This window comes from Helianthus annuus, chromosome 1, assembly GCF_002127325.2.
Source record: "Helianthus annuus cultivar XRQ/B chromosome 1, HanXRQr2.0-SUNRISE, whole genome shotgun sequence".
NCBI classification, from domain to species: Eukaryota; Viridiplantae; Streptophyta; class Magnoliopsida; order Asterales; family Asteraceae; genus Helianthus; species Helianthus annuus.
The window spans coordinates 3,155,812-3,176,937 of record NC_035433.2 but is presented as its reverse complement, the minus strand read 5'-3'; the positions used below and the strand labels follow the sequence as shown (position 1 = coordinate 3,176,937).

Here is a 21,126-nt window from a genome sequence, read left to right as displayed (position 1 = left end):
TATGAAGATTCTTAAGTACTTTGTGAATTATAAATAATTTATTATGATAGCCTTGTGTGTAAATATCTGTGTGTTTGTGTGATTGTTATTAAGAATCATAGGATAATTTGTATGAAAGATGTGTTGTTTAACACTAATAGGATAGGAAACATAACCACGTGTCTAGTCACCAACGGGTCATCCAAATAAAGGGTTAACATATAAAACGTTTTCATGAGTCTAAAGTTGAGTGAACATCTTTGTTAGTAGACTTGGAATTGATTTGAAAGTGTCCCTCGTATATAGGGAACTATTAGGTGAATACCTACTTGATTGGGCTTTTGTTTCAAACTTTCAATCGCACCAGAATGTGATTGGGCGTTTGAAAGTGTCCCTCGTCGGTGGAGAAACACGTTTTAGTTTGAGTTGACATGATTAATAGACGGCAATGAATGTAGCCAATGGTGGCCTTGAGTAAAGGCCAATATTTACCCTTTCGAGGGATTATCCATGGATTTTTCCCTGCCGCTATAATCATTAACCTCTTGGAGGGAGGACACAAGATATGTTGAAAGATCTATCGGGTTTTGACAAAGCCCAAGGTCGTAACCGGTCGCTCCAGTTTTTGGACAAGGAATATATGTTGAAAGGATTTTATAAGGGAAACAATGAATGTTTCGTTTTGATTATGGGCTCTTGGTTGTGAACATTATTTTAGTATTCCTAGCTAATTACGATGTTACATGTTGGTCTAGGGTTGTCATGTTTTTCAAAATGAAAAAAAATAGGTTGATACAAGTAAATTAAACCTATGACTCACCAGCCTTGTGTTGACACTTTAAACGTATTTTTCAGGTACTTAGGTGGCAACTTTTGAAAATGGACAATAATAACGCAAAAGTCATGGTCCATGTAATGGAACCCTTAGTTTAAACACTTTTAAACTTACATTTTGGATGATTGTAAAAACTTTTAAAACTATCTGTCCAATTTATAATTATCTATCTTTGCCAAATAATTATTGGTTGTCAACCTCTGTCACCACCATGCGCGCCTTCCGCTGTGACATTTCGGGGTGTGACAGAAGTTGGTATCAAAGCGAATGGTTATAGTGAACTATAAGTTTTTCAAAAAAAATGAGAGAAAAGACTAGACTATAACCCAAAAGGAGTTTACGTGAAAGCGCTTCCGAACACAGGAAGCCCTTAGTGAACGAATAAGTATGCCATGTGAACACAGGAAGCCCTTAGTGAACGAATAAGTATGCCATGTTTAATTTATGAGATGTCTATTTGTTATATGCATGCGTGTTTACTTTTATGCGAGGTTGTTTATTTAGTTTGGATGATGTTATGTTATAGATGTCATCCGAGTCACACGCTATAACGATTTCTTCCGACAGCGACATGGAGTTCGCCTCCGCTTCACCCACGTCTCCACTTCCACCTTCATTCTCCGGTTTTGCGAGAGTGCTCACCCCTTTGGAAGGTAGTGATGGTAAAAATACCCAAGCCCGACGGGTATACCCGATACCCAATGGGTAATGGGCCGGGTATGGGTATGGAAAAAACATATTTCGCGAGCATGAGACGGGTATGGGATTAGATAATACCCAACCCGATTACCTGAAATTGTATACCCGTTTACCCAAAAATTTTTAAGTTTTGTACTTATTTTCCTTTAACTATAGTGTAGTAATCTTTGATTATTGTAGTTTTATATTTTGATGACACAATTCATATTTATATGCTATGAAACACAAAATATTTTTTGAGACTAATATTATAATTTGTTTACATTTTTAAATATATCAAATATTATTATGGTGATGATGATGATATGTATGTTATTTGTCACAATTTAATATATTATATAGATTTTTAAAACATAAAATTATAAAGGAAAGTAAGAAAACAATATACATGAAAATCCCAACAGGTATACCCGATACCCGACATGTAATACCCGCCAAATACCTGACGGGTAATGGGTCGGGTATGGGACAACGTTTTACGATCGGGTAGGTATGGGATTAGCCATACCCAACCCATACCCAGCCGATTTCCATCCCTAGTGGAAGGGAATGGATGGTTGTAGGAGTCTGACGATGAGGGCCCTAGCGAGACAGAGCCTGTCACCGAGACTCTTGCTGTAAGGACTCCCGCTGTAGAGACCCGTGTTGTTGAGATTCGTGCTGGTAAAGAGCCAATGGTTGAGACTGCTAGTGATGTAGAGCTGAAGGAGACCGAGACACTTTCGTCTTTCCATCCCACCTACTTACGCCCTGGAGGTGCCCGTGTGGTTTTTACCAGTCGCAAGTCAGTTAGGCCTCTGAAGAAGAGGAATTTGGCCGAGGGAGATTCGAGTCCTCCATCAGAGCCCATTGGGAAACTTGTTGAGCGTCCAGCCAAAGGTACGAGGAGCTACGTCGTGAGATGATGGGGTTGGTTAGCAGACCTAGTTTAGGAATGGACCAACGAGGAGGGAGTGCCTCCAGCTTTTGAGGTTGGCGAGTTATCCACCACATCACGAGTGTTTCCCCTCACAGGAAAGACTGTAGGGTGAACAGTACCATTGCTTGAAGCACGTTGTGCGCGCAACGAGACCCGTTTTGATACTTTACAGGGTCTTGGATTGATTGATGACCAGTACGATCAATTGGATGGTCATGTTCGTTCGATTGAAGAGGAGCGAGTGATCGATGAGGATGCTAGGAATGGTGTCATAACCCCCGACCCCACCCTGGGCGGGAGCCGTGAGCAGATACGGCAGTGTTGGTCCTGGTGTTTATTAAAATTATCACAGCGGAAAACTTATCAGGACCGGGTGTCAAGAAAAATATCAGAGTTTTCAAAACACCAAATTTTCATTTCATAAGTTGTGGGATAAAACCGGTATTTACGTAAAGGATTTTACATGGGATAAAACCTTGATTACAAAACATGTTTTATTCAGCTTTACGTAGCTACTTATTTAAGCTTGAGTGCTTCATGGAACTTTTTCTTCTCTTCATGGTAAATCACCTGAAACGCGTTTTAAAAACATTTAATCAGTGAAAAATACTGGTGAGTTCATTCAATTGTACAAAAACAATTGTTATAATTACAGTATTAAGAGTTTTTACATTTGTTTATATCTTACAATTACCCAAAAGTATTTGTCACTCAGCAACTTCTGTGACTGTGGTCATATCACTGTTGATCATTCTCTCAACTAGTGAAGCTTATCAAGTAGTGTATACAAAACCCCACATACATACTGGCGGTAATTTCTCATTAAGAATACAAAGACTTAATCACTGTAAGTACACTTAGAAAACATTTAGGGTTTTGAAAGCATTTTGATAAAAGAGAATGACTCACATTGCAAATTTAGGGTTTCAGTAATGGCTTTCTGGATTAAGTCAAGGTTTCCTAATTAAACACACAATGCACATGCATTAGTGTATTAAATCAATTCAACTTTAACGATAATCACGAGATCCAACCCACATTGTGATGACAAAGTATAGATTTATTCATGCAGCACTTAAACATCAGTTGGTTTGGTTTTAGATCGATCAGGCAGGGTACCATACTAGTGATTCGAGTTAGCACGCTGATTACGGGCAGAGGTTTAGAACTTCGGGTATAATAGCAGTATTACACCAGTATATCGAGAGAGAAAGAAAAGAAATTGAGTAATGTTGAATGCTTAGTGAACATCCTATTTATAGCTGATATTAGGGTTTCTCGCGCCCCGCGACAGGTCGAGGCTATACGCTCGCGGCCCGTGAGAGGGTCTAGCTAGGGCATAGGTGGCATGACTCATGGGGTAGGCTTGACATGTGGGTGACACATGGCCTACACGTGTCTATAGCAAATTTCATACCTCTAATGCCCCGCGGAGGACTCTTATGAGTCTGTCGTGGCCCCTGAGAAACATAAAAATCTTTTCCTTTTGATTTTTCATGCCGGTTCTCGTCGTGCGCTTTTGGGGTCTCGATACGAATTGTTGTGGGGCCTTTTTGAGGGTTGTTACATCCTCCCCCTCTTTTAAATCTCGTCCTCGATATTCACTAGAGTAAGTAAGGATACTTTCGTTTCATTTCTAACTCTAGCTCCCATGTGTATTCCGGTCCTCTTTTTGAATCCCACTTCACTTTAACCAGAACTAACCTCTTGTGCTTGGATTCTTAATCTTTCTATCTTCAATTTGTAGAGGTTTCTCAACAAACTTCAGTTTCTCATTTACCTCTATGTATTGAAGAGGTACTATTAACGATTCATCAGCTAAACATTTATTTAGGTTACATACATGAAAGATGTCATGTACACCCGCCATTTATTCGGGTAATTGTAGCTGATAAGCTACTGGTCCAATTCGCTTGATAACTTTAAATGTCCGTCATACCTCGGACTTAACTTTCCTTTCTTACCTAATCGGACTACTCCATTCCAAGGAGAAAATTTTAATAGCAGTTTGTCTCCAAATTGAAATTCCAATGGTTTACGTCAAGTATTTGCGTACCTCTTTTGACGATCTCGTGCTGTTTTCAATCATTCTTTGATTTGAATTATCTTGTCGGTTGTTTCTTGCACAATCTTAGGACCTGATAATTGTTTTTCTCCTATATCTGCCCAACATACTGGAGTTCGACACTTTCATCCATAAAGTGCTTCAAATGGAGCAACATTGATGCTTGTATTATAACTATTGTTATAGGAGAATTCTATTAATGGTAAGTGATCGTCCCAGCTTCCTCGTAATGACCATACCTCCTAGTTCTGGAAGCAGTTTTAGGAATGTCCTCCTCCTGTACTTTCAGTTGATGATAGCCTGAGCGTAAATCAATCTTAGAAAAATATCGAGCTCCTTGAAGTTGATCAAATAGATCATCAATCCTAGGTAATGGGTATCGATTTTTAATTTTAACCTTATTCAATTCCCTATAATCGATACACATACGCATTGACCCATCCTTTTTCTTAACAAACAACACTGGTGCTACCCAAGGGGATGAGCTTGGTTGTATGAATCCTTTCTCTAGCAATTCATCTAATTGCATCTTTAATTCTAGAATCTCCGTAGGTGGAAATTGATAAGGTGCTTTAGCAATTTGTGCAGTTCTAGGTATCAGATGAATATTCTGAATTCTACTTCTCGGTCAGGCGGTAGTCCAGGTAGGTCTTCTGGGAAAACGTCAGGGTATTCCGATATTGCCGAAATTTCCTTCAGTTCCATGCCTCTAGTGTTAATGATCACTGAGACCATGTACACTATGCCTTGCTTCTGTGTATAACTTGCAACTTTCATCACAGAGATGAATTTTGTTAACTTGGTCGGCTTGTCTCCTCGTATCAGGATCATCTCTCCTGTTGGCGTACGAATCTCAACAGAATTTTGATCACATAGGATTCGAGCATGATTAGCTACTAACCAATTCATTCCTATTACTACATCGAATCCAACTAGATTCATCGGTAGCAGATTATTTATGTCCTAATAATTCTAGCTTCCCTTCTTGAAGTACTTCGCGTATGTTGGTGGAGTTTCCTTCTGCCGTTTCTACCGTACAAGCTTGACTAAGCTTAGTTAACGGTTGATTAAGCGCTTGACAGAATACAATATTAATAAAAATTTGGTTTGCACCAGAGTCATACTTTAGCGTAGATGTAATGGAAAAGAAACGTACCGGTGATTACGTTTGGAATCATTGCTGCCTCTTGTGTCGTAAGTGTAAAGGCTCGTGCGTTTTTCTTGGCTCTGTCTGCTGCTTTTGCCTTGTTGTCACTTCGGGTAATACAGCTTAATGTGACCTGTTTCTCCGCAATTGAAACATATAGTAGTTTTCTTTCTACATTCTTCCTCTACATGCCCGGTTGTCTTGCGGAAGTTACTGTAGGGTGTTATCCTAAAATTGCATTTTCCTGAATGCTTCTTTCTACAGTTTCTACAGAAAGGTGTGATAGGTATTACTCGAGCGAAATTTTTGGGTAATTTTCTGGGCTAATTCTTTCTTGTTGTTTTCTTCTCTTGTGCAGTTAATCCGTCAGTCAAAGTACTGGCCAGTTCGACTGTTTCTTCAATAGTCTGAGGTCTAGCAGCCTTGACTATATCACGGATTTCACTAATTAATCTCCAAATATAACGAGAAATTAGTACAAATTCTGGCGAGGCCAGAGTTGGTACCATTCTTGCATATTTGAAGAATTTTGTCGTATACTCACGACAATTCACATCAACCATTTTGTGATTTAGGAACTTATTAGCCATTTGTTCCTTTTCATGAGAGGGACAAAATTTCCTTTATGTCATTTCCTTAAATTCTTTCCAGTCCATGGCATAGGCCCTGTCACTTCCTTTTGCCTGAAGAATCATGTTCCACCATTCTAATGCCTCATCTCTAAAGAGATTAGAAGCATACATTACTTTATCTTCTTCGGCACATTTACTGATCTTAAGAATAGCTTCCGTATTTTCCAACCATCGTAGAGCAGGTATAGCATCAGCTATTCCCTGGGCTATTATATTTTCTATGGCACTTTTGTCCAAGGAGTTTTCATGATTGTTTTGGATCGATTGATTAACTTCGTTTGACATCTGAATTGCAAACATTTTCCAAATACTAATATCACAGAATAAGTAACAAAGTAATCAAAATATCGTATACACAAATAAATCAGAGCATATTGTCAAAACCGTCGATCATTGCGACTTATATTTTTCTTAGATAATATGCTTCGTATATTTTACATACACTAACACATATATTAGTTTTTTTCTCACAAAATACAGAAATACATTATACATGCAAATTTTATAGGGTTAGTTTCCTATTCAAAAGTGATGCTCCCTCTCGTCGTACTTCCAGACGAGATTTTCTCCTACATTTCGGATTCGACTTCCTGCATCTATTAGTTCCTCTCCATAGTGGCGAAGCTCTACCACATTTTACGGGTTCATCGGGGGAAATGCAGGGGGTTCGGGTTGAAAATTTGGATAGAATGGAAAAGGATTATTCATGAGGTTTTGAAATTCCCAATCGTTAGTCCACCATTCTTCCACTGGATTTGGAAGTGGTTATTGTGGTATTGCTGGTGTAGGATTTATAGGTTCTGGATTTTTTGGCATATCGGGATAAGAGGGCATAATCAGATTAATTTCTTCAGGTATTGGCCTGAACATCTCGCAATTTGCCAGCCTTTGGTCTAATTCCTCCCATGATAATGTCATGGTGGTTGGGTTTGGATTCTCGCCTACAATTGTTTTTCCACTTGTTTCCCCAATTCGTTTGGTTTTTGTTGTTGTTGGAATTTTCTTCATCATTTTTACCTTCCAATACAATACTCTCTTTATCTTTTTAGGAGGTGCTTTTGGTAACGGTTGGGCCTGAAATGTCATTGGTTCGTCTATATCCACTTCATACCCGGTTTGTATACCGATCTGATTTTCGGTAGTATCCATATCTGTATGGTTAACAGAAATGTTCTGGAAAGCATCAGATAGCTCTCTAGCTGGCGTGCGTGCGACTACACAGGTTTTTATAGTGAAATTAAACACAAACTCGGTTTTAATATTTATAAAAATGATTTATACCTTAACATTAAAACACACACAAAAGGACAAGTGTATCCTGTCATATATGTAGCAAAGTATGGGTAAGAACCAGATATCGATCCATGGAACACGGGCAAAGTTGAGTACTAAATCTTTGTCATTGGTTTACCGGCAAAAGGATAAGTGAATAAGTTTTTAACTAAAATTATCTAAAACTATATTTAAAACATAATAGACTCCAAATATGAAAAATATATATTATCTTGTTTTGCAAACAACCCAAACATGTTATCTATATTAGATATGTCACAAAAGCACTTGATCAACTTTCCAATTGCAAGACAGTTAGTTACCTACTTTGGATTTCTAACATTATGATTCTTCGGAAAGTTAACGCGATGGTCACACGTTAACCACCTAAAATCAATCATTAGCAAGCTATTGATATACTCTCATGCGAATCTTTAAAGATAAGTTATTTACCTGGTCTGGATTCCTAACCTCACTTATCAAAGAAAGCAATACCGATGGTCACAATACAGCCACGAAAGCATTAAAGTAGATTATACCATAAACTATTTCATTTTCAAGTCTTGAACACAAATCTACCAAGATAGCAATTTCAACCAAAACTACTAAACAAAGATAATAAACCGCGTCAAGAACATGTAACAACAACATATAATTCGCTAGAACCCTTACGTGCAAGAAAGCATTCTTAATCAAAATAAGATTTATCTTTGATAAAACCAATATCCTAGTCCGGTTTCATGGTGTAAACATATTAACAAGTTAAAAGTTTACAAATAAGTGATTAATCAAGGAATTATTAACAATCTTCACTAACCACATACTCATCATCCAAGACAATCAAACATAATCAAGAATCCAACATCAATGAAACATTCATCATATAATCATGAAGATTCAAACATGAAAAAGTTACTAAAGATTCATACAATTGAGATTACAACTTAAAGATTATTCAAGAAACAAGTTCTTTAATACTATTACGCAATACTAAATAAACATAAGATAATATAACATCAGCTCAATACTTGAAAAATGATCAGAAATACATGTTTAAGAACAAGAAATCAAACCATAAAAAAGCAAGGAATTGATGGATTGGATTGGTTAAGCTTTTATTCGATCTTAAGGCTTGGAATCGGTCTGATCAGGAGAGCTTCGGACCTCAGAAATTGCCCAGAAACTTGGAGAAAAACCCGACCTTTTGATCAGTAGCGAATGCTGCCTTTAATAGGCAATTTTCATATTAGGACGACCGTGCACTTGAAAGTGCACGGTCGTGCAGATCTAGTTGTCGGGTGACATCATTTTTCATTTGGGTCAGACAAGTGGACTAGTGGACAAGTTGGTCTCTGACACTCGGATTTGCACTGTCGTGCATCTGGCCACACGGTAGTGCAGTGTCATCAGACTGTCTGTCTGGAACTTCATCAGAATTTGTGGTCCAGGTAATGCACGGGAGTGCACTTAGGTCGCACGGTCGTGCGTTTCGAGGAAACAGTGGCACTGGCTTGTGCAATGGAAGTGCTTCCGGGATCGTAGCTCGTGCACGATCATGCATGTGAGACGCACGGTCGTGCACCATCTGGTAGTTTACCAGAATCTCTTGCCAGAATCTCTTGATTTCATCAGAAATGTCCTTAAATCGCCTCGTTTTCTCTAGATTTGTCTTTTGTACACTGTTTAAGACCTGAAAATGGAAAAGTACCTGATTTTGTACCTAAACAATGATGTTTTGGTCAAAAACGCTTAAAACGGAAGTAAAATGTGGGACTAAAACATGTATAATTTAACAAATATCAAACATCCCCACACTTGAACTTTGATTCTCCTCAAGCAAACTTAAAGCAAATAAATGAATCTAAAAATTTATAAAGTTATTTATTCGATGGTTAATCGGTTTTCCAAAAAGTCAACATCAAAGATTTAAAACGAACAAGCTCATGCGGATATATGAAAAGATAACCAAAAAGCAATGATTCTACTTCCGATCGACTTAGCATGCGAATCTTTACATTTGTCACAATGTTCACACACACTCGGTTATATTTCTGAATCATACATGTGATCTGTATGTGTAAATCACTCAATGCCAAGTCAATGACTCATGCAATATTATAAGCTTGTCAAAAGATCTAATCTCCACCAATTAACATGTGAAAAAGTATAAATCTAGTGGTCTTTGATGGTTTTAATGATAGGCTATGGTTAAGGGTATGGAATGGACATTTAAAAGTGGCTAAAAGGGTTGAAACTCGGCGGTTATTTTTATTGGTTTCTTTCTTCTAGACACGTTGCTAATTTTTCACAGTCTCAGTAGAGAGTGTTTTAGAAGTGTTTTTTTTTATTCATTCTCACTAGAGAGTTTAACAATCTCAATAGAGAGTTTATCATAGGTGTTTATTTATTTTCAAAATCAGCTAGTTTAGATAATAACTTTTGACAGAGTTTTAACACAAAGGTTAAAAATAAAAAAGGCTAAATTTGGTTAAGTAGGCTAAATAGTTGGGTAAAATTTGAAAAATATGGAAAATAGGCTCAACATGGCGAACTAATGGATAATGTTGGGTGCGGGATATAAACAAAGAAAAAGGTTAACACGAGAAGGTATCCTAAGTGCCTCTATCATATTTATGCAATTTCTCATATTTATGATCTTGAGAAGTATACTAATGACAAGTTCTAAATTACATGAAAACATCCGGTTCACTCATTTTCCGCAAAAACAAGAAGTGTGTCAATAAAGCAATAAAAGGCTCAAAATTATGCTCACGAAAACGGAAGGAATGGGTGTGAATGTAAAGATAAATATGCAAGTCTTTCTTTTTGTTTTGCCACGCTTTTAGTTATCTTTTTCAAAATCAATTTGGCTTGTCGGTTTTGATCGAATCTGATGCTTTCTAAAGAACACAACTGACCGTTTTTTATATTTTAAAGGTTTTTTTATATACAAAAACGAGGACAAACAAGGTTAAACCCTTAAACCCCTCCCCACACTTGAACTTCACATTGTCCCCAATGTGAAACACGTATTAGTTAAGCGATTATGAAGGGCTAAACTAATAATGTGAAAAGGGATAGAGGTACTTCCTCAGAGCTGAAGTAGACTTGTATGAATAGAGTTTGAATATAAGTCTTCTCAACTCTATGTGCATTCCTTACAAACCTGCCAAGTATGTTACTAACTAAAACAGCAAACAATACTACCGATCAAATCGTTAGATAACTAAACCAAAATCCATTATTAAACAAAAATAAACATACTACTTAAATATTTTAAAAACAAACAGAAAGTTTTTAAAAACCCAAAATAAAATAAACTACTAAATAAAAACTAAGATAAAACACCAGTGTCCCGAATGGTGCGCTCCACCTCTACCTAATCCTCCTTGTCATCATCGCTGTGGCGGCGTGCTCCAGATGAACTGCCCCGTGGTCACCCGGGTTTCCAAATGGAAATTATGGAGGATCTCCAAAGTAGTTCAGGTAGGCGTTTTGGAGTCCTCCAGAGATATAGGAAAATCCTGCGTGCATCTCCTCTCTCATTGTGTTTTGAGTCACCTGCATCTGTTGGAATTGCTGGTAGAACTCTGGGTATGAAGGGATGCCTGGAAGCCAATCCTGTTGCGACCGATAACCGTACTGGTGCTGGTGTTGGTGCTGGTGCTCGTGTTCTGGTGTCGGTCCTAACACATTCCATGGCTCGTGAATCTCCTCTTCATGAACCATTTCTTCGTCCTCCTCTTGTGGTTGTGGTGGTAGTGGGTCCCAAATCTCTCCATTAAGGCCCTTCAATCTCGAGCCATGTTGGGTGTCTGCTACCAAACCCATTGCTTTTAAGGACTTAAGGTCCACCTCTCCTCCTGCATGAACTAATGTAAGACCATCAACTACCTCATATGTCATGATCCCCAGGGCATAGGCTAGTTGAGTCACGTATTCTCTTCCGTGGATCTCGCTACTTGTGGACCTCCCCGACCTGTTTAAGAAAAACTCAACCATTCATGCGGCAAGATTCGCGTGCACTCCGTTAACTATGGAATATAAGAAAAGTACATCCAGAGTGGGACAGTTTCCCAAACTGTCCATGCGTCCACAGATCGTGTGGCTCATAACCTGATGAAGGACCCTGAGAAGCGGGTCCCGTAGCCTTGAAGCTTTAGCTTTCCTAGCCTCATATGGCGGCCCGATTGCCACCTGTGCTCAAACGTTGGCTCTTTCTTGGTCACTACAAAACTTGTATATGTTGGTAAAAAGCTTAGTATTGATTTCTTCATTAGTGTAAATTCCTAGCTTTCTTCCGAGCTTAGTAACTGACCACTTGTGCCATTTACTACCCAATCTGAACTGTACCATCTGTGTATGTTTAAAATCTGGATTAACCCTTCTCGGCTTGTCATAAGTATAGGAAGTGAAAAATTCTGGTGTGAGTTCAAGGTACACGGGTTGTCGAATATTCAAAAACCTAGACATTGGAAACGAGATCATGTCGGATAGTCTTTCCTCTTGGTTCAGGGCTGTCATGACAGTCCAACTTAGTCTTTTTGGTCCCCCGATTTGTCCCCTTCGGTTCCATAAGGATTCCTTTTTGGTAATGCATGGCCGATCCTTTGATTTGTTTTGGTCGAATTGGAGGAATTGGTGGTTCATCTGCATACAGGAATGTAGTAAAATGAGAGCAGATTCAAATAATTCAAGTGGTGCCATCAGAACAACGTTTAAACGACATTATGTTGTCGTTTTCAGCATGTGCACGATCGTGCAGTCTAATTTCACTGTCGTGCGTATCGAGATCACTGGTCGGACAGTTCCGGAAAGTTGGTCTTGCACCACCGTGCAGATTGGTGCACTGTCGTGCGTCTCAAAATCGTTGTTCTAATCACCAATTTGGCTTTGTTCTCGAATCGGCACTGCCATGCCGGTCCAGTGCATGACCGTGCACGACAGTTAACTATGAAAAATCAGATCCATTCACTGATTTCAACTTTTCTAACACAAATCGCAACATCTTTTCATTGAATGGACCTGGAATTAGTGACTATAACATACGATTAACACAATCATTCAAGAACTAGAGTTCGATTTGAGTTTATGAAGAAAACCCCCAAATGTTCTTGAATGAAAACCCTAATCTACAACTAAAAACAAGATTAAAAGTGGGAAACAAGTAAGGATTCATACCTTGACTGACGATTGAAGTTAAATCTTTGCAAAAATTGGTTAGTTTTGTGAGTGGGAGACCAAGAACGGTGGTACGGCTGCTAGGGTTTCGAAAAAATATAAGAGTTTTTATTGCAAAAGTCTCTTAAATACCTCTAAAATTACTGTTGCTAAAAAGGAGTGCACGATCGTGCACCGATGTGCACGGTCGTGCAAATCAGTGGTGCACCCAGGTTCGCAACAATTTGCCGCTTTGCACGGTAGTGCAGTTGGTCCGCACGGTAGTGTGTATCCGACGACTACCTTGTGCACGTTCGCTTTGGTCAGGTGCAATCACGGAGTGCACGGTCGTGCGGTCAAGTGCACGGCCGTGCATCATCTACAGACAGAACTAACAGACTGTTTTAAACTCCATTTTTTCACCAAATTTTTCCATTTTTGCAAGGTTTAATCTGTGTTAACTGTAAACCAACTTCATAACTTCAAATGACATGGATCAAACATGTTTGTACCTACTATAAACAGAAAAAGTTAACGAACAATGGAATAAATGTGAAAAATTAATATGTACAAAAATACCCCTAGCGTGTGAAAACACGCTTGCTACATTTGTCAGCGAGTCGATAGCTGGACTCATTTTCCCCACACTTGTTAATTATGTGGGTTGTGGAGTTCGATCACCTCCACCACCGAGTCAATCGGTCCGTTGATATAGCTTTTCAGCCTATGATCGTTGACTTTGAAATTCACCCCATTTGAGTCTTTGATGATTACGGTTCCGTAAGGAAATATTTCTGTAACCTTGTACGGTCCCATCCATCAAGATTTTAGCTTCCCGGGGAATAAACGCAGCCTTGAGTTGTATAACAAGATGAGATCTCCTACTCGGAAATCCTTATGGTCTCTCAATCTTTTGTCATGCAAACTCTTGACTCGTTCTATGTACCTGCTAGAACTTTCGTAGGCATGATTTCTTAGCTCCTCAAGCTCGTGGATTTGCAGAAAACGGGCCTCACCGCCGCTTTTCAAGTCCATAATCGCTGTTTTCAAGGCCCAGAATGCCTTGTGTTTTAGCTCGACCGGTAGATGACAAGCTTTTCCGTAAACCAACCTAAAGGGAGTAGTCCCTATAGGTGTCTTGAATGCTGTCCGAAAAGCCCACGGAGCGTCATCTAACTTCTCCGACCAATCCTTGCGGTATCGACTAACCGAACGCTCAAGGATTCTTTTTAAACCCCGATTCATGACCTTCACTTACCCGCTCATTTGAGGATGGTATGGCGTAGCCAACCTATGATGAACACCATAACGGGACAAGGCTCATTCTAGCTGCACATTACAAAAATACATCCCTCGGTCACTGATTAGTGCTTTTAGAGCACCAAATCGGGCAAGCAAACCTTTCAAAAACCTCACAACCACCCTGGCATCGTTTGTGGGCAAAGCTTGTGCCTTGGCCCAACTTGATACGTAATCCACTACCACTAGGATATATTTATTACCGCGTGAGGCTGGAAATGGACCCATGAAGTCGATACCCCAAATATCGAAAACTTCACAGACTTGTATTGAATTCTGAGGCATCTCGTTGCGCTTGGATATATTCGTTGGCCTCTGGCAAGCGTCGCATGCTCTCACACATTTATGCGCGTTATGAAAGATAGTGGGCCAGTAAAATCCAGAGTCTAACACTTTCTTTGCTATGTAATTCGCTCCATGATGACCTCCGACGGGCCCCTAGTGACAGTGGCGCAAAATGTTGGTTGCCTCCTCTCCAAATACACATCTACGGGTCACTTGATCGGCACCGACTCTAAACAAGAATGGTTCATCCCAAACATAATATTTTAGGTCCATGAAAAACTTCCTCTTTTGTTGATATGACAATCCTTTGATAACGATTTCGCAAGCGAGGTAGTTCGCGAAGTCGGCGAACCAAGGTGACTCGTCATTCACCTCGACACTCAAAAGGAATTCGTGGGGGAAATTGTCATTTATTGGTTCCTCCCGCGAATCTTCAGAATTACCATGCTCGAGTCTTGAGAGATGGTCGGCTGCAACATTCAAAGCACCCTTTTTGTCTTGGATCTCAATGTCAAATTCTTGTAGTAATCCATCTGATAAGACGCGGTTTCGTGTCCTGTTTGCTAAAAGGGTACTTGATAGCTGCGTGATCCATGTATACAATCGTTTTGGACAACACAAGGTACGACCTAAATTTGTCGAAAGCATAGACTACGGCCAACAGCTCTTTCGTTGTAGTCGTGTAATGCTCCTGAGCAACATGTAGAGTTTTGTTGGCGTAGTAGATAGAATGAAAATACTTTTCCCTTCGTTGTTCTAAGACCGCTCCTATTGCGAAATCATTAGCGTCGCACATTATCTCAAATGGCAACGCCCAGTCCGGTGCAACCAAAATAGGGGCTTCAATAAGCCTTTGCTTCAGCTGGGTGAACGCCTTTATGCATTCGTCTAAAAACACAAATGGAGTGTCTTTTTTCTAACAAACGAGTCATCGGTCTTGCGATTTTTGAAAAATCTTTTTATGAATCGCCTATAGAACCCGGAATGACCGAGGAAACTCCTAATAGCTCTGACCGAGGTAGGGGGTGGAAGTTTAGAAATGATATCCACCTTTGCTGGATCGACTTCCAACCTGGCTTTAGAGATTTTGTGCCCAAGCACTACCCCTTCCTTCACCTTGAAGTGGCATTTCTCCCAGTTCAGCACAAGATTAGTTTCCTCACATCTTATCAACATTCTTTTCAGATTTCCAAGACATTGATTGAAGGAACTCCCAAAAACAGAAAAATCATCCATGAATACCTCCATGGAGTCCTCAATCATATCATGGAAAATGGCTACCATGCAGTGCGGAAATGTGGCCGGTGCATTACACAGCCCAAACGACATACGTCGGTAAGCGAATGTGCCGAAGGGACATGTGAATGCAGTCTTTTCCTGATCCTCAGGAGCGATAGGAATTTGAAAATAACCAGAGAACCCATCCAGAAAACAGAAAAATGACTTCCCCGACAGACGTTCTGATGTGTGTAAAATGCAACATATAAGTTACATTAAATGAGGCATAAAACTAACCCTTTTTAGTACTAATGTTGGAAAAAGTGTGCTTTTGTCTTCCTTTTGTGTTTTCAGGACCAAATGAGCTTAAACGAACAAAAGGAACAAATATGCAGCAAAAACTAACATAAATACAAAGAAAAAGAATAAATGTGGCATGCCCGACCCCTCGACAGCATCTCCACAAGCAAAAACATGAAACAGAAGGTTGACCACGGCTCGTGCTCACTTGACACGGGGGTGTGGTCAGATGTCTGCAGAAATGGACAAAGTTGTGGAAGCTTCTACGCCCACCACGGGGGCATGCCCAGCTCAGCACGTGGCGTGGTTAACGCTAAGATTTGCAGAATCTTGAAAATCTTGATAGTACAGATACGCTTCTGCACACGTGGTCGTGCCCACAGGGGTGTGTCCAGCGGACACGGGGCCGTGGTCGGGCTTCTGTGCAGGCTATAAATACGGGTGCTTGGCTCACTTAAAAGGCATCCCTTGGCAAACCACCTCTCTCCCACTTTGCCACCACTACAACACCCACATCCACCACCATCATCCATCATCCACCTTAGAGTGTGTGTAGTAGTCTCGGGATCCAAGATTGATAGTAAGAGTTCTTGTCAATCAATGGTCATGTTTGGCTAAGTCTCTTACATCACTTGGTGAAGACAAGCATTTAATGTATTACTTTTTATTTTTAATCTTTTCACACTTTTTATTTTGTTTTGTATTAATGACTTTAATAACTAGTTTCTTATGTTGAACGTGAAACTTCTTTATCATTTGTCTGTGGTGTCTTGGCATTACTTTACTGTCTATATAAAGTAAAAGATTTTCACCATTCATATATGTACGGTCTATATAGAGATATGTTGGCTACCTAGTCGGGGGTTAAGGGAATGGTTTAGTAAGGTTCTTGCCTTGTTCAGTGTATAGATCCTGCAAGGACCTGGGTTAAGCTTACTAGGACCTCCTTCAATACCCATAGGTATTGGATGGCGGGGGTGCGAATGGCTTGATCCCCTCATATGTAAACTACTATTTATACATTAAACCGGCTACTTGGGATTGTATCCCTGCTGACTCAAACCATTTAGCCGAGGGTAACGTCACCTTCAAAAGAGGGGCCTACCACTTTTCGCATTAATAACTTAATTAATTATCTTTCAATATTCTGACTCTTTGGGATTGTATCCTTGCTGACTCAAACCACTGGGTTGAGGGTAACGTCACCTTCAAAAGAGGGGCCTACTACTATAACTAAGATAATCTCTTAAAAAGTGCCAAAAGTGCAGAAATCGTCAAAGGATACATTAAAGGCGAGTTGGATCCAAGTGATTCATCTTCTCTATCTGTTTTATTTTTATTTCAGCATTTTTAGTTTTTATTTTTCATGTTTAAAATCTTTTCTAAAAAATTTTAGATTGATTAGACGTTGAGGATAAACCAGTACTAAAAGCTCTTGTGTCCTTGGACGACCTCGGTATCTTACCAACGCTATACTACGCTCACGATGGGTGCACTTACCCATGTATGTGTTTAGTGTTAGTAGAATATCGTGTTTTATAAACTTAAAACTTGACTAATGTGTAAAATGGGCTTAAAAACATATTACACCTTACACACACCAAGTTTTTGGCGTCGTTGCCGGGGACACAAGGATTTTAAGAAAGTTAGGAATTAATGGCCTAATCATTTTCCTTGTTTTTCTATTTTTAGGATTTTTCTTTAATTTTTCAGTTTCTGCAGACTTCAGCACGGGGCCGTGCCCAGCACCCTTACTGGCAGTTTTTGTTTTCTGAGTTACAGATAGGTGACCACGGGACCGTGGTGGTGCAGCACGGGGCCGTGGTGGTGCAGCACGGGGCCGTGTTAAACCCTCGGTAACTGGGATCCAGAAAGCAATCAATGTAACCACGACCACGGGCCGTGGTCAGTGACCATGGGGCCGTGGTGAGACTTCTAACCAACAATCTTTTTTGTTTTTATCACAGGACTTGGAACCTAGGCGCAGCACTTGAACTTCCTACGCAGTGCATGAGCTCCAGTTCCAATAAGGACATAAAAGAACCTTTACACGAACCCGAACGCTTTCTATGAAAAAGACTTAAAGCTAAAATCCAAGAAAAAGTTTCGGGGGACCAACTCATCAATGGCGGATCAGCGTACCCTAATGGATTACCTACGACCCACAATAGGTAATCTCGGCGCCACTATCAATGCACCGAATGACAATGCCAACAACTTCGAACTTCGGCCACATTTGATACAAATGATCCAAAATTTCTCAACCTTCCACGGCCTAGCGGACGAAGATCCCCATTTACGTATTACCAACTTTTTGGAAATATGTGATACTTTTCGGATCAATGGGGCATCAAACGACGCCATCCGCCTCCGGATGTTCCCGTTTTCACTAAAAGACCGAGCTAAGGCTTGGCTTAACACCCTCCCAAGTGGTTCGGTAAACACTTGGCATGAACTAGCCCAAAAGTTTCTATATAAGTATTTCCCTCCTTCTAAAACGGCTAAATTAATGACTGAAATTAATACATACTCACAAGAGGATGGGGAATCCTTATATGAAACTTGGGAAAGGTTCAAGGCGCTATTAAGAAAATGGCCTCATCATGGTCTTACAGTTTGGCAACAAGTATCCACTTTCTATAATGGGTTGTTGCCACACACGAGACAAACACTAGACTCTAGCTCCGAGGGACTTCTAGGTAATCGTCGCCCAAATGAAATTTATTATCAAATTGAGGAAATTGCTCAAACCAATTTTCAATGGTACACTCCCCGAGGCACAAAATCTATTACCTCGGGCGCCCATAAGGTAGATGAAAGCACTTCTTTACAAGCCCAAATCGAGGCCCTCTCTTCAAAAATCAAAAAGTTAGAAATGGCAAAAACGGCCTCGGTTATGGCTTGCGAAGGGTGTGGTGGACCACATGAAAATTGGAGTTGTATGAAAGAAACGGATAATCAAACGGAAATGGTAAACTACATTGATAATAGACCTAGGCCATCGGGTCCTCCAACGGGTACCTACAACAAAGGATGGCGTAACCACCCTAACCTTGGTTGGAGAGAACCCGACAATAGTAGTAACCAACAAAACCAAAACCAACGAACAAACTTTCAACAACAAAGAAATGAGTCACAAAATTTCTCTCAACAACAAGGGGGACGAGAGAGGCTTGAAGATACTATCTCACGCCTCATCTCCGACACCGAAAAGAAAAACTCGGATCGATTCCAACAAATGGAATCGAACTTTAGAAATCAACAAGCTAGTATTCAAAACATTGAAAAAACAACTAAATCAACTAGCTCAAAATTTTTCCGAGAGACCACAAGGCGCGTTACCCAGCAATACCGAGCCCAACCCAAAGGCGTAAGTGCATCTCATAAAATTGAGAAACCGTACCGTAGGTCCCGAGGAGGCTTCGCTACCTCCATCCGACAAAAATCCACCCATTCAAACCACGACCTCACTGACAACCCAAAAAGAAACAACTCCTCCGCCAATTCCCGAACCTACTTAAAGCTCCTCGGTACCCTACCCCGGTCGGTTACTTTGCCAAAAGACCGATGAGCAATTCAGAAAATCCATAAACTTACTAAAACAATTGCATATAAATCTTCCATTTGTGGAAGTCCTCACTCAAATGCCAAAATATTCAAAATTTATGAGAGACTTTCTCACTCACAAAAGGAAAATTGAAACATTGCAATTAGTTAATTTAAGTGAAGAATGCTCCGTCGTGCTACTCAATAAACTCCCACAAAAGAAAATCGACCCCGGAAGCTTCACCATCCCTTGTTCCATTGGGGGATCACCTATACGAAATGCGCTAGCCAACCTTGGGGCTAGCATCAATCTCATGACCGCTTCAATGTTTGACCGACTCGGACTAGGTAAGACAAGCCCCACAAAGATGAGCATACAACTCGCCGATAGGTCTATCAAATACCCACAAGGTGTCGCCAAAAATCTGTTGGTAAAAGTCGGAGACTTTGTCTTCCCGGCCGACTTTGTTATACTCGATATGGAGGAAGACACCGAAGTACCACTCATTCTAGGAAGACCATTCCTTGCCACCGCTCATGCGTTGGTAGATACGAGTGATGGGAAGTTAACATTAAGGGTCAGAGATGAAGAAATGAAGTTCAGGGTTGGGAAAAGAGTAGAAGACGACTCAGTCAACTACATAGATGTCATAGACTCAAGCTTGGAAGATGTTCTCCGACGGTGCAACATGGGATGCAAAACATCCCACTTGGGTAAAATATGACTGACTTTGGGTCTAGCCAAGGACCCTTATAAACGTGGCGCACCACGGAGGCATTCCGCGGAACTATCCGTAGTTTAGATTAACTTTTATGTTTTCTAGTTTAGCTTTACTTTTCAGGAATAAAACACACTCAAAAAGCTGGAGGTTACCAAGGGAACTTTAAACCCACACCGCATGCACAAAAATAGAGCCTCCCAACAATTTTCCAGCATTACAGCAAGTTTAGCACGGGGCCGTGCTCAGCCAACACGCCCCTGTGCCCAAGGTTCTACAGAAAAATGCCTAGTTCAGGTAGCTGGACACGGGGCCGTGCTTACTGAACACGCCCCCATGCCCAGCCTTATGTTTAATTATGATACTGGCAATTTGACCACGGGGCCGTACCCGGACCGACACGGGCCCGTGGCCAGACGCCCAGTAACATGAAAATTTGTTTTTAAACACTTTTTTACACATTCAATCAACCTAAAAACTATTTTTGGGACACATTATGTTCTAACATTCTTGCCAATACATTATCCTCATTCTGTTCCGGATTGTAATCCCTAATAAAAAATATAGCTCCATGAGCAAAAGCTCCTGTCATGATGAATCCTGCGATGTATTGGTAATGAGTATATAACGCAGCTTGAGTAGTAAAGTCTTGTGCTATAAATGCATAAGCGGGTAAAGAGTACATGTGTTGAGCTACCAAAGAAGTAATAACCCCTAAAGAAGCTAGAGCAAGGCCTAATTGAAAATGAATCGAATTATTAATTGTGTCATAAAGGCCCTTATGCCCACATCCCAATCGCCCTCCCGGAGGGATATGTGCATCTAAAAGATCTTTCATACTGTGCCCAATGTGTAATTTGAGTGTGGAGGGGGGGTGCTAAAACCTTGAATCTTGCAAGTCCTAATAACAGGCCTTAAACAAAACTCTATTGGAACCGCTAATCACCCCAATTTTTTTCAAAAACTTTTCATTTTTTTACTTGTCTTGGTTTAATTTGGGAATAACAAGTTCTAAAAAGGTTATATTTTTACAAATTTACAACCGATAGCG

General features: G+C 40.2%; 1 long non-coding RNA gene and 1 other non-coding gene across 2 annotated transcripts; both read right to left on the bottom strand.

Annotated features, from left to right (window-relative positions):
* Positions 1-4,785: 4,785 nt before the first annotated feature.
* Positions 4,786-20,910, bottom strand: LOC118482242. Its single transcript, XR_004867925.1, has 3 exons — positions 20,569-20,910; positions 17,807-17,809; positions 4,786-4,797 (listed from the first exon to the last, which is right to left on the bottom strand). It is a non-coding gene; the product is annotated as an uncharacterized LOC118482242 (long non-coding RNA).
* On the bottom strand, positions 18,314-18,420 carry LOC118482826. Its single transcript, XR_004868948.1, has one exon. It is a non-coding gene; the product is annotated as a small nucleolar RNA R71 (small nucleolar RNA).
* Positions 20,911-21,126: the final 216 nt, after the last annotated feature.